General features: G+C 41.1%; 1 protein-coding gene across 2 annotated transcripts in view; it reads left to right on the plus strand.

Annotated features, from left to right (window-relative positions):
* The first annotated feature begins 6814 nt into the window (after positions 1-6814).
* Positions 6815-15162, plus strand: part of CSRNP3 (cysteine and serine rich nuclear protein 3) — an 89590-nt gene continuing 81242 nt past the window's right edge. The window contains exon 1 of one of the 2 annotated variants that reach the window (XM_081923352.1): positions 6815-6944. The gene's annotated coding sequence lies outside the window, so the exon portion shown is untranslated. The remainder of the gene's footprint in view (positions 6945-15162) is intronic. The other variant, XM_081923353.1, reaches the window with a different exon arrangement.

Raw genomic sequence — 15162 nt, forward strand, 5'->3', positions numbered from 1 at the left:
ACCTCCAGAACGAATTAAGTTCTTAACCCGAGGTACCAACTGTACAGCAGAGCACTGTCATTTGACTAAGTGGAAACCAGGCTTCAGAGAAAGAACAATGCAAGCTAACAGAGAAGCATGGATATAAATTGCGAGCACACATGCTGAACCGTGTCTGTGGAGCCTACCCCACCCCCACCCCTCAAAGAATAAGACGAGAGACCAAAGTATGGGTTCAAATTGGCCACAACTTTATTGAACTTCAGAATGTGGGAAACTTGGCATAGGCCTTGGCATGTAACCCTCTCAGCCCAAATGGGACTGAGGATGTGCAGGGCAATGGGGTGCAGTGGGAAGGGACTGTAAAGCCCAAACATACACAGCGTGCCCCCCCCCACTTTACCTCGGCCAGGAGTTTGACCTACATGCTGCCGCTCTAGGGACAGGGACTCCTGCAATCAACCCTTTAACGGCCCCTGCAAATGCCGCCACATGGGGGGTACATGAAATGCTTCCACCCCCATCTCAAAGATAGACTAAAGGATACCTTGCCAAGACCTGAAAACCTCCAAAGTTGTGACGAAATACTACAGTGAAGGCGAAACCTGCCAACGCAGGGGAAATTCCTTCCCGGTTCTGAATACAGCAAACATCTTATGACCATGGCAGTGCCTGCTGACCTGGAATGCAAAATATTAGGTGTCAAGAAAATATTATTAATTTAGGAGGGTTGGGTGGGTGAACCTGGAAGAGGAGGAAACAAAGTGAGGTTTGGCTGAAGGGGTCGGCCTCTTTTCCCTTGGCCCTCACCCCACCCCCAGCCGGCTGTTCATTGTCCTCCCAGGCCGGGGGCGGACAATGGCCACCCTAACACAGGTGAGAGGCACCCAACCAGGTAAGTCGGCTCGGTGTTGCAAACCCCGCCCACCTGTTGGGAAGGGAGGGCAGAAATTATCGTTATAATAGGCAAGGCATGCAACTTCCTTTTCCAGGATACTGTCATGGTAGCAAGAGGATGGCATCAGTGGTAGTCATATAGCTCACATTTGGAGACGTTTTCTGAACCGTCAACAAAGGAATATTCCCTGCAACCACATCCTCAAACATTCTAGTGAGGAAGAAATATGGACTTCTTATCTGGGTGGATGTGATGGATTTAGCAAACCGTCCTTCTCTCTTTTGGCAAGCTTTCTGCCCAGCATTTTTGCCTTAGGTAGACCTCAGCCACAGCAACAGAGGTTATGGCATGGTTCTTTATTGGCAGTAAAGATACTGGCAGACACACAAACTGTACACAAGGATATGCAAAAATAATAATAATGAAACCAATGCTTTCTTTTTGGCAACTGTGAAACCCACTCACATGGCATCTCTAAATGATGCTGTCCTTTTGCAAAGAAACTGATGAAAATTAACATTGGTGACCATCACACTAAATTTGTTTCCCAGGACTGTATGTCCTTGAAAATTAGGAATTGCAGCTGAAGTATTTCAGGATATCAGAATGCCAGCTTTAGTGTTGCAGCTTTTTTGGTTGTCCATTGTGGCTCTTCGGCATCCTTTTAAAATTCTGTGCACTGGGACACCATGAATTTTGTTTGTACCTTGAAGGTGTTGGTTTTTTTTTAAAATCCCCATATAAATTATTGCAGCTGTGATTCTCATTCTTGCAGTTTAGTTGCTATCACCAGTGTATGTATATTTTCCTCTAATCAGATGATGCCACAAAAAGTTTAATTAGTCTCGCCATATTGCTCCACCTCTGAAATAGCTTATGAAAAAGCCCCAAGGGTGAAAACAGTTGGGTTTTATGGACATATATTATGTATTAATCATTACTTTTAGAGTCTATAAAATTTAACAGAGAATAAAATATTCTCAATGAGTTTGGTTAACTATCCTCCAATAATTTTGAAACAAGACCTTCATTTCTTATTCATTATAAAAATAAAAATTTGATAGTTTCAGTCATGTCTTCAATCGATCACTAGGTGTCACTCCATTATCATGCCCGTGCTTCGTTTCCTTTGCAGTTTGAAAGGAGATTTAAAGGAAAGTATTTATCCACATTTGAGGGTGTTGTGGATTGAAGCTATATACAAAAGCTATTCACGGAAAATAGTTTGAGTAGCATATGTCATTCTTTGCCTTGACCATCGAGGAATACTCCCTCCCTCCCTCCCTCCCTCCCTCCCTCTCTCTCTCTCTCTCTCTCTCTCTCTCTCTCTCTCTCTCTCTCTCTCTGTGTGTGTGTGTGTTTTGACAAATAGGATTGCTAAAGCATTTAATTTTATCAACACTTAATGCAACTATCCATGGGAAGTTCATAATTCATTTATTTCATAACTGAACAGATGACTTACACTTTTATAAGTACAGTAAGTACAAATGTGAAGTTAAGAGAAGCTTCGGCTTAACAAAAAGTGACAGATGAAAAACAACACATCTCAACCATTGTTGCAATCTATTGACAGGAGGCTGCTAATGTTAAGTGTATTTAGTACATATCATTTGCTTCACATATCAATTAAGCGCATGTATACATCTATCTTGTGGAAATCAATGGCTGTATTATGGAGTAAGCCCCACTGAATTTAGTAGGAATTATTTCTGAGTAAAGATGCACAGGACTGCTTTGTTTCAGAGCAATTCTTTGCGTATTTTCTCAGATGTAAGTCTCAAGAAGGGCTTCAAATGGGCTTACTCCACAGTAACTGTGTTTAGGGTTGCATCCTTCATGTATCAGAATAAAAAAGTTAGGTGCAGACAGGTACCTCTGGCCAACATAGGATACACACATTTTCTCACTTTTTCGTTCAATTTTCCAAGTACAATTAGGACACAGATTCTGTTGCAGAAGTAATGGGCTAGGCTTTTTAAACATGTATGCTATACAGTGGTACTTTTGGTTATGAACTTAATTCATTCCGGAGCTCCGTACATAATCCGAAATCGTTCTTAACCTGAGGAATGCTTTCGCTAATGGGGCCTCCCTGCTACCACCACGCCGCTGGGGCAAAGTTCTCAACCCAAGGTACTACTTCCGGGTTAGCGGAGTTTGTAACCCGAAGTGTTTGTAACCCGAGGTACCACTGTACTGAGATACAGAAAGTTATGCCAGATCTAGATTATCCTATCCATGGTGCTTTGGGAAGAAAACATGTCACACTGTTCAGGGACAGGTAACTTTTGCTAATCTACCTGGCACACCTGCCTTTAAATACAGGTCTAGCAGGACTTCCAGCTAGCCCTATAATGCCCTTTAAATAATCATGGGGTGCAGCAGTTCATATTGCATTAATGAAAACAGCATGCTTTGGAGACATGTTTTTTATCCATCAGTGTGATGGTCGTTGTTATCATCTCAGCTTTTCAGTTTCCCTTCCCTAAATTTTCTTGGGTTATTCTGCACAGTGAGTTTAATGCATTATAACTACTGTACTCTGATTCAAAAAATTGTTTGTTCTTTCCCTGTCTTTCATTCTGCAAACTCTTGTCTCCAGTCTTCAGGCTAGGTTTAAGAAATGGGTCAGCTTTGGGATGCATGTGCTAAAGGCTGCAAAAGAAAGCCAAATGCTACGTCCATGAATCTTGTAGATATTTGACATTTTCAGTTTATGCCCTTGGAGTCTGGTCTGACTTGCAGTGATTATGTGCCCATAGGCAGTTCACCTTGCATGTCCTTTTGTGTCATCTTCTGAACTTGTCGCTGTATGTCAGCATTAGATTGCAGCTATAGCTCAAGTCAGATTCCTGGCTTCTCTTTGACTGTATTGATTCAGTCCGGTGATTTGAGAATAGCTGATGTTGCCTTTATTCAAGGCAGGGATTAGGGAGGGGATAATGCAAATACGGTAATTACAGACCTGTTAAGGGCCTAGAACATGTATGAAAGTTGTGGGTGGGCAGGATATGTGGAAGAGGGGAGTTGTAAGGTGCCAGACTAAATCTGAAACTCTACTTTGTTCAACAGACCAACGGAAAGTGGTGATTGACACTTCACGCTTACCTGGCTGCAAGGATGTCCCATTGAACTCAGCAGGACTGACTTCTGAGTAGTCATGTGTGCAGGAATGCACTGTGAGCCAACTGGCATTTTTGAAGAACGTGGAACAATACCAGATTGGAACTTAACCATAGGCAAATTGCTTTGTATCCGTATGCGTTAATGAACTGGTGAAAGGGAAGAGGACAAATATTTTTATTAAAAGGCTGGTTATTTAGGGTAAGGGACAAAAAGTCAGTTAAGTTTTTCAGGGATCAGAATTAGGACCTAATATATCCACTTACTTTTGGTGGCCTTAGAAGGGAAATAGGAGTGTGTTGACATGACATTGCTACGGCCTTTTTCGCTCAAGCTGGTAAAAGATGCTGGGCAGAGAGAGAGAAGGAAGCGCATGTGTGGCTGCACATAGATGAAGTGCGTGAGAAATGGGGGGGGAGAGAAAGATGCATGTGTGTCTGTGATCTGTATGTGTACATATGTGTATATGTTTGGTGGGGCCACCTGGCACTGGGGAATGCTGTCTCTTATTAGAAATCAGCATCATTGTAGGTATCGGGGAGAGAGAGATGAGAGACTCAGAGAGAATCAATATTGTATTATTTCCTTAATCAGGACCAGCAGGGCATAAGCTGAGTTCCTACAGTAATCATGAAGTTGTCTGGGGCCAGAGGAGCAGCAATGTGTGCATTCTAATCTTGTGTTTTGCCATGCTGCCCATGGCAGCCATCTTGTGCTATGCAGTACCCCCTGTGGCAGCCATTTTGTGCCTATCACCAACAACACTTTGTCAAAATTTGAAATATGCCCATTGGTCCAAAAAAGGTTGGCAGCCCCTAATCTCAACTTTCACACAGTAGCTGAAGCAAAGAGTAGGAACAATTCATATTCTCTTGTAAATCTAGGAATGTCAACCTATGTGGTTAACTTTGAATTAACAAGTGCATTTCTTAATTTGCAGAAAATTTATAACTTCATGGACTATTAAACAAATGGTTATATGAATGGTTATGAATGACCGTGATCAGATGTATGCTTACAAATGGCAGTGAGAAATAATGTAAGCAAACTGCATCAAAGTTGCGAAGTGCGCTGTCAAAGAAAAAAAAAATGTTTGGTTATCGCATAGTTTCTATTCCTTTTCATATATAAACACGGTTGCATTGAGATATCTCTTTGCTTATGTTAGAGAATATGACATGCAACAATTGCATAAACTTAAAGCAACAATAAACACTTATGTAAAGGTTTCTGAATATGCTAACCAAGTGTTGAAGTGTATACACCAGAATTATGACAAGTATTACAGATATGGAATTATGTACAGTAACATGCATTGTTTAGATTGAGGACCATACATAAAAGGTATTGTATCAATAGCATTTAGAATTTATAGGAAGCGGGGAGGTGGGAAGCAGGAAAATAAAAATGTGTACTTCATACACTCTAGACTGTGCTATGAACTAGGGGTATTGTTCTACCATATGTCTCATTGTTTGTGTTAGCAATAATGTCACACATGGCTGCATAAAAATTGTCGTGTTTCTTTTGGCCTCTTGCTGCTTTTAATTTTTCTGTCAGTTTTCTCTCAATAATGCTGTTCAGTAAATTGCATTATACCATTGATCCGTAGTTAATCATAGAATCGTAGAATTTTAGAGTTCGAAGGCAGTTGGAATCATTACAATAATTGTAATGATTTCCATTTCCGGGCAATAGTTTTTGCAGCAGTTATTTCCCACTGGTGTTTTATTGATTGAAAATAAATATTGTGGGTGCAATCTGCAACATGTTCTTGACGCCGTAATAGTGCGTTAGTGGTGGGTTTATTCTGCTTCAGATTGTTCTGCGATGCTTCTCCAATGCCACATTATTGCTGTAAGGGTGGGCTATAGCACAATATAGGCAGAACAAAAATTAATAGGAACATTTGTGGTGTAAAGTCTTACAGGAATTTAAATTACTACACATGACTAAATTAGGTCCATTAATGTCAGCTGGTCTGCCCTGAGTAAAACTTATTTGAATGCCACTCATTACAATAATGCCTTTATGCAATATTTCTCATATATCATGCCATATCAATAGCCTGAATGGAATTATTGGATTCCCAGGCATTTGGTGCTTCAGTGTCTGGAGTTGCTGACTGCATTGCTGCTTTCTCTATAAAAGTACCTAATGTTTCAAGTCAGGTTCATCAATCAAAATTTTCCATTGCAGCAGAGGGAGGGAGTAAAATGCACTGTTGAATGCTTTTATTCATTTGCCTTTCTTTTCTTTTTTAAAAAGATAATACTGCATTTAGCTTGCTGATATAACAGGGATTTAAAACAGAACCTGCAACCAGTTTTTAAATGATCCATATGTTAGTGACATCAGGGCTGGATTCCTATTCATGGAATTTCAGCCACTCACTTTTGGGTAGCTTCATTAAAACAGAAAGGCTGTTAAGGGCACTGGTTTGCTGAAATTTACTGCTCTGAAATCTGGTGACCAGTGTGATGGCTTCATGTGAATGATTAATTTATTGATTTGCATCCAAACACTTTCCCCATATTTCTAGATCGCTTCCTGCTGCCTACCTACAAAGCGTTCCTTGGCTGACAGGTTGATTTATTTTGGACATAGAAAACAATAATACTGTATCGGTTCCTTAGCAATAGCTAACTAGGAAAATGTTTGGTTTGGCCATTTTCTCAGTGCTGAAATCCCCCCTCTTCCTATTTTGGGTTTCAGCATGTTTTGCCTTGGCTTTGCTTATCTTCCTTCTCCCCACCCCCTCCCCAGCGTGGTTTGCACAGAACTGGCTAGAAGGGAGGAGGCAGAGGAAGAGAGAGCATTCCAGAGGATGCCAGGATGTCTTGTCTCTGATTGGCTGACCACCGCTCAATGGCTGGTGGAAGAAGGAGTGAACCTTTCAGTCTGCCTTGACGGAGCTGAAATAACAGAATCCCGATCACAGGTAATTCAAGGGGGTGGGGGAAGGGAGAGAGGACCGAGCAGATGGTTTTGTTGTTCTTGTTGCACAAGTCCTTGAGCATTGTCTGCGTCGTATAAAATGCTTGCGTGCGCATTTGGTGTAGCCTGCGCAGTGCTAATGGCTTTCAGGCAGTTTAGCAATTTGCTAGTCTTTCCTGTGTGTACATCTCTTCCAATAAGCAATCCATATACAGTAAAATCTGTAGCTCATCCAAATCTCTCTGGCAACTTTCTTAACGTGTGAGCTAAGCTGTCAGTCTTAAGTGAAGGTGGAGCATTTAGGGGACACAGATAGCGAGGTGCACAGTACAAAGCTTTTGCTAGACTGTAGATATTATGATCATGGCAAAAAGACAAGTGCTGGGAAATCAAAAAGAGTATTTCTTTAGGCCTAGGAAAAAAGGCACTGCATTTGATGTAACATTTGGTCAAGATATGGGCTCTTTAGGCTGTTAATTCAGAAATGTGCCATTGGAAGAAGTGAGGAAACAACTTCTAGTGGTCAGTGGCTTTAAGGGGTTTCATTGTGCTTTGAGTTTTTGAATGAATATCCCATTCCCTCTTAATTCGTAAGAGAAATGAAAATAAAATCCTTTTAGTTGCCCTATTCAAAATAAGGCATTTAACAGTTTAGTGTACCACATAGTGTGGATTACTATTGATTTGAAACACCACAGATTTTCTAGCATTGATATTTCAGTGGCTAAAACCAGCGGAAAAACACATCAGCTCGCCATGTTTGCTGTTCGGTGCACTAATTTAAATCATGGCAATGGACAATACGGGTTCAGCGGTTAAAATTGGGTTATTGTACAACCACATGTACTGGGACAACATACACTGACCTACATAGCTTTCCTAGGAGCGCTGTCAACTCCTGGTGTAATTTGGAGTGGAAGCATATATCTAATGGTGCTGCTAACACCAAGGTTGCAGGTTTGATCCCAGTATGGGATAGCTGCATATTCCTGCATTGCAGGGGGTTGGACTAGATGATCCTCAGGGTCCCTTCCAACTCTACAAGTCTGTGATTCTATGCATGTGCCTGTATAGTGTCAAAGAGCTGCCTATTAAAATGGACACAATATTGTACTGTATTGCATCAAAAGAGTGAATATTTTAGAGAGAGAAAATCATGCAGCAGGAAGCTGAAGATGTGAAGTGAAATGCACTCCCTTTCTGTAATGGCATTTCTCGGTACTGAAACTGGTGCATTTCCCAGTTAATGTATCAAAATCAAAATGCTGATGGGAAACATTCTATCTATGAATAATAAATTAAGGAAAAACAAATGCACAAGGATGTACAATTCATATGAAGAGTGATTCTGGTGGGCATGCACAGAAATACTGCAATGAATCCCAGCTTTAAATATGAAGGTGGTCCTCATACTTTAATCTTCTTCTGTATGCCATAACTTAGTAGTAGATCTCATGCTTTGCATACAAATGATCCCAAAGATCCCTTGTATCACCCACCTAATACAATCTGTTTCCAGAGGTAGGTAGGATTTTCACCCAAGAGAGCCTCTGCTCCTCAAAACAGACAGTAATGGCTAGATGGACTGACTACAGTGGTACCTCGGTTAAGAACTTAATTTGTTCCAGAGGTCCGTTCTTAACCTGAAACTGTTCTTAACCTGAGGTACCACTTTAGCTAATGGGGCCTCCTGCTGCTGTTCTCATCCTGAAGCAAAGTTCTTAACCCGATGTACTATTTCTGGGTTAGCGGAGTCTGTAACCTGAAGCGTCTGTAACCCAAGGTACCACTGTATAAGTAAATTCTTGCAAATGACACAGGCCATATTATACATTATGCAGGCCAGAACACCAGCACTGGTTGTATAGTTCTCACTCAGTTAGGCACTGCAATGTACAATGTTGCACTGCACACCCATTGTTTTCAGCCCGGGATTACTCTGTGGGCAGGGTTCAACTAATGAGCTCTCTGGAAGTCAATGCAAAGACCTCTCTGGAAATCAATGAAATGGCACAACATGGCTCTCCGACTTCTCCGCCTACGCACCTCTGTATCCTCCCCTTCCCAATTGGTTTGAGGGATCAAGAGAACCTCCTGGAACAGAGTATGGGGGAAGAGAGGGCAGATCATTCCACCAGGCAAACAGAAATGCTTTCGCTCATGGCATGATGCGCTTCGCTCTACTTTGAATGCCTCCCTTTGAGCCTGGGAAAGCTGCCTGCTATCATCTGTATTGTGCATAGTCTTTGCTGCTACTTCTTTTTAATGTATATAGAGTATTCTGTCTAAAATAATATTCACATTTGCAAAGTATCGCACGCATGCACACACAGTATTTTGATAAATCTTTATCTTCTTCTGTTGCTGGTTCAATAGAAGGGAGCTCCTGGTGACTTACAGTATATAGTAATAATCCTTAGAGCAGCCTTGACCAACCTGGTGTTTTCCAGAGGTTTTTGACTACAAGCCAGTCATCCTAGACCATTGTTGATGTTGCCTGGGAGCAAAGGAGTTTCAGGCTGGATCTAGACACATTTAAAAAAACATTACAGGAAAACACGTTATAAAGCTCATAATGTAAAAAAGATTGAGAGAAGTCTAAAAGAAAAAAATCCCACAAGGAGAAGAAAAAATCTGGGTATGAAAGCATTTAAAAGAACATTACCTCATCCCTCACCACATAAACACACATGTGGGAGAAGTGTGGGAGGGCAGTTAAATATTAAAAATATATCGGGGGGACCCAGCTAAATATTAAATGTGATCATTATTTAGTATTTCTGTTAAACTCTGTCAAAAGCAGTGGTCCAATACTTGTTCAAAATCCTGGCATTTCCCTTCCCCATTCTGCATTCCCCCCCTTCATATGCCAACTTTTTTCAATTTACAGATAATTTTAATGGATCCCCCCATTACTTATAATGCTTACCTTTTTATATTTCAAATGCCTTTAGTAGTATTCAGTTTAACATTTATCTGTTCAGAGTCAGGCTGCGTACACTACCCCATTCGTAGCACCAAAAATTAAACAAACAAACACCGTTTTCCTCAATCAGGAATAATTCATGCTCATCTGCAATTTGCTACTTTCCATCTAGATTGAGTCTAGATCCTGGAATCCTCAAGGGTGGGGGTGGTCACCTGATATGCTTGATTAGCTTATCCATATCATTTCCTCCCTGTACCTGCCCCAGGTGAGAGAGGAAGGAAGTGGTAATTCCACTCTTGGTATATTCTCACCCCCAATGCCATTGGACAGGTGTGGCTCCATTGCCAGGCTCACTGCTTCCCCATTTTCAAGTGGACACATTGTAGTAGAGTAATGCAGAATCGATCTGCAGCGAGCTTTTATTTTCAGAATGAAACCTGTCCCTCAAGAAGTGCATTTTAGGGGCAACAAATATGCATTAGGTCCAGATTGTGTGCGGGGTGGGTGGTGGTGGTGGTACTCGATTTCCATTGATTCTAGAATAAAATGACATGTGTACACAGTCTGTGAGCCTCTTCTCTGACTCCGCTTCTCTTCCCAGCAATTCCCAAACTCGGCTCTCCCACAAGCCCGAATTCAGTGAATAGACGCCGTGTGGGAGCAGCTCCCGTAATCAAGAGAAATTGGTAGAAACAGATCTTAGTTCAACACATATTTCAATTATTCAGTTTCCTTGGAAACCTTCTACTGCAGATGGATTTGCCTTTCTATGGCTAAAAATATCCACCTAGCCCCTCTTACAATAACAAGGAACCGAGAAGATGCAGAACGGGAGCTACGCGCAGCATTGCCACGCTAATTTTCAAAGTTCTTTAATAATTGTGTGAACCACAGACCTGTAATTTCTTATCCTGAGCTACCTTTCAGTGCTGCTGGCAAGCATTCATCCGCCTTGTAGAATGGAGATAAGCCCACCAGCCTTGGCTTCAGTTCCTACTTGGGAGGGAAGGAAGGGAGTGCTTGTGTGGGAGGCTGGGAGATAAAAGGTTCCAGTAGCTGTGAAAGTGGGTGGTAAATGTAGAAAAGGGAACTATTGCAGCTCTCTGAAATCCCTGCATTGCTCCTCTCACACAAAAGATGCCCACTTCCATTCATTTAAGCAGCAACAAAGTTAAGCTTTGTCTCAGACCCTTTAATATTTGTGTGTGCGTTTGTTTTGGCTAAATGGTGACAGTTTTCTTCCTGCACAATGCTGAAGGTTTACCGATTTACAGTGGTACCTCGGGTTAAGTACTTAATTCGTTCTGGAGGTCCGTTCTTAACCTGAAACTGTTCTTAACCTGAAGCACCACTTTAGTTAATGGGGCCTCCTGCTGCCGCCGTGCCACCAGAGCACAATTTCTGTTCTTATCCTGAAGCAAAGTTCTTAACATGAAGCACTATTTCTGGCTTAGTGGATTGTGTAACCTGAAGCGTATGTAACCTGAGGTACCACTATAATTCCTGTCCGGGGGGAGTTCTTGCATTTTCTGCATGTGGGTTTTAATAATATTTGGGTTTGATCCAAACTAAGGCCTGGGAGTAACAGTAGACACAGTTAGGATTGCATTGTTAGTCACTGTTAGACCAGAGGCAAAATGACCACTGGGAGAAGGACAGAGAGAAAAACGCCATGGTACACCTATCAGCACAACTGGACACCTTCATCCATCTGCCCCAGCTGCAACAAAACATATCTCTCCCGTATCAGTCTCTACGGCCACAGCAGGCGCTGTAACTCTCCAATGGTTTGACTTCAGCCCCAAAGGCACACTCTTGCATTGTATCTTGAGACAGATGGATGCCAACCATACATTAGTCATGCCTAGAGAAGGCCCACTGCAAAGAACGTTAGCCGGACATCCCTTTGATTTCAGTATTATTATTATTATTATTATTTACTATTAGTTATTAAATTTGTATACCAACGATCAGTAGAGCTACTTACGATGACTAAGTAGATGTGACTACGGTATGTCTGGATCCAATAAAATAGGGACATTTAACTTCATTTATTTCAGAGGGGTTACACACACAATGCTATCTTTCATTGATCCTGCTCTTTATTGATTTTTAAGTACTTGTAAGGCTGAAATCCTACAGTAAGGAGGAGGCGGGGGGGGGGGAAGAGTGACGGCAGGTGCAACACCTACTTCAGCACCCTGCTGTTGCTTTCCTCTGCCCTTTTCCTTCTCCCTACCCCACCCCACCCATTTCTCTCCCGCGGGAAACCATGAGTCACTGAAAGAAGTCTCTTCACATATTAGATTAGATATAGAATTTTCTCTGAAATGCATTCCTGAGTAGAATGCTGATCCTTTCAAATCAATGAGAGCATTGCTACCGACTTCCAAATGAGAAAGGATTGCAGCACCTTGGTCTTTTTTAAGCAAAAGGTTTTGTTCTTGGAAAAATTAAGGCTGCAGTCCTGTACCCTGTTATCTGGGAATAAGTCCCATTGGACTGCACAGGTATTTTGAAAGTGTGTCATGGTAGAAATAATTCATACTTGGGCGGTTTTCATAGAGAGAATGGCCACTATTTTATTTCCTCCCTGTGAAGGACCGTGTGTGGATATATTTTATGATTTTCAGCATGTCACATGATTCACTAACCCCACTATTAATTATAATAGGAAAGTCATTTAATTAATTAATTTATGTTTCTACTGCAAGCAACACTGCAAATAATTATTTGTTCTATATCCCTGTCCAATGATATTGTAATATGTCATGTTCTATTTGATTTAGGTAGACTAAAGCCACTCTGGAAATGTTTTTTTAAAAATAATAATATTAAAGAGGCAGTTCATAAATGTTTTGAACAAATGAATATAATGCTAAAATAATTGCTCATATATATATGTTCCCCTAGTTTATAATGTTCCCCTAGTTGTTTTTTTTGCTAAAAGTCCCATTCCAATGAAGCTTGCAGCTCATTAGGATTACAAACAAGTGGTTTAGAAGATATATAAAATATATAAAATACTGCCGTCTTTTCTCAAGTCTAATGTGCCATTGAATCTAATGTGCACCTTAATTTTTGTAATGTAATTTTACCAAAAAAGGTGAGCATTGGATTCAAGTAAATACTGTAGTTTCTGATTAACTACAATAATTGCACTTAGTAGTTTTATTCTTTGTTAAGGAATTGATTGACACTATATGCCAAATACCTGTAACTGGATTATAAGGTTCAGATATCTAGTTTGGCTCTTTCTGTTAAAGCATTATAAATTAACAAGGCATCTCTCTCTTCAAAAACAGCAAAAATTCCTTCAAAAACAGCATCATGTGTTGCATAGCAACCGATGTAAAGCAAAGGCAGTTGAAACAAGGTATTTTTCAATGCAAACCAGTACAGTGGTACCTCTGGTTACTTTGTTCCAGAGGTCCGTTCTTAACTTGAAACTGTTCTTAACCTGAAGCACCACTTTAGCTTATGGGGCTTCCCACTGCTGCCGCACCGCCACTGTGCGATGTCTGTTCTCATCCTGGGGCAAAGTTCTTAACCCGAGGTACTATTTCTGGGTTAGCGGAGTCTGTAACCTGAAGTGTATGTAACCCGAGGTACCACTGTCTCTGGAAAGCTAAACTTCAACAAATGGAAACAAGTCAGTGTCATCAAAGCCTGATGATTACAGAGGCTTTCCAAAGTGAAACAGCTTAATATACAAAATTAGGGATACGCCAACAATAAGTAATACTGATGACATTACTAGGTTCCTATGGAACACATGGAGCGATGTTTTATGCTATCCACTGTGGATTCATCAAGTGGCTTAGATGTTAGCAACAGGAACAAAAAAAAAATAAAGGACCGGTTCAGTTGGGGACAAACAAGAGAAGAGGAAGAAAAAGGTGTTCAGAAGTGGCTTCCCAGTGGCTGAAGAGAGGAAAGTGAGAAAAGAATGGGTTGGTAAGGCATATTTATACAACTAACAATGAGGGGAGGGGTTGGAGGAGAAAAGAAGAGTAGAAAGGAATGGGGAAAACACAGTTTATTGTGTAGTAGCTACGATTTCACAATCCCCATGATGCAGTCAAGGAAAAGGAAAGGATGGTCTCTGGATAACGTGGCACCTACTAATCACAGGGATGGGAGGTTGCAGGGAATAGGATCAGATTTTTAAAAGCATTTCTAAAGTTTGTAATAAATTTGTAATAAGTTTACAATACAGGGACAGGATTTTTAAGATGCTACTTGTGCGCCAGGAGATAAAGCTGATCTATTTACAATCATGCTTCCTGGAGAAATTGTTGTCTTGTGGTCACCTTATTGTAACTGCAGCTGTACCTGAACACCTTTAGTGCTGTACCAGCAAGTACAAAATAACCCCTCTGCAGCACCACAAATCCAACTCAATGATGTAACATTGGAAAATGTCAATCACTTCTCCTACCTAGGTAGTTATCTTTCCACAAGGGCCAACATTGATGCAGAAATCCAGTATCGCCTGAGCTCTGCGAGTGTGGCTTTCTCCTGATTGAAGTGCAGAGTGTTTGAGGACCGGGACATTTGCAGGGAAACCAAAATGCTTGTTTACAAAGCTATTGTACTACCAACCTTATTATATGCTTGTGAAACATGGACCACTTATAAATGCCATCCCCAACTCCTCGAAATATTCCATCAACGGTGAAGCAATGATTCTTCAACATCAACTTTGTTAGATTGGTCATGTTGTGTGGATGCCTGGTGATCGTCTTCCAAAGCAACTACTCTATTCCGAACTTAAAAATGGAAAGCGTAATGCTGGTGGTCAACAAAAGATGTTTAAAGACTGTCTCAAAGCAAATCTTTAAAAATGTAGTATAAACACTGACAACTGGGAAACACTGGCCTGCGAGTGCTCCAGTTGGAGAACAGCCTTTACCAAAGGTGTCATGGGCTTTGAAGACACTCAAACTCAGGATGCAAGGGAGAAACATGCTAAGAGGAAGGCACACTTGGCAAATCCACGCCGTGATCAACTCCCACCAATGTCCCCACTGTGGAAGGACGTGTGGATCCAGAATTGGCCTCCACAGTCATTTACGGACTCATTGTTAAAACCATGCTTATGGAAGACAATCTTACTCGGCTACAAGTGATCACCAAAGAAGAAGAATACCTGAACACCTACATTTGCATTAATGCAATGCTATTTGTATTGCAATACACATACTTGCTGTTTTTGTTGGTTATGTGTATTTAACAGGCTATTAAGCCAAGACTCGCAAACTGTGATTCTCAAGCCTCATTCCCTTGGTCT

Source organism: Podarcis melisellensis, assembly GCF_964234715.1.
Source record: "Podarcis melisellensis genome assembly, chromosome: 1".
NCBI lineage: Eukaryota > Metazoa > Chordata > Lepidosauria > Squamata > Lacertidae > Podarcis > Podarcis melisellensis.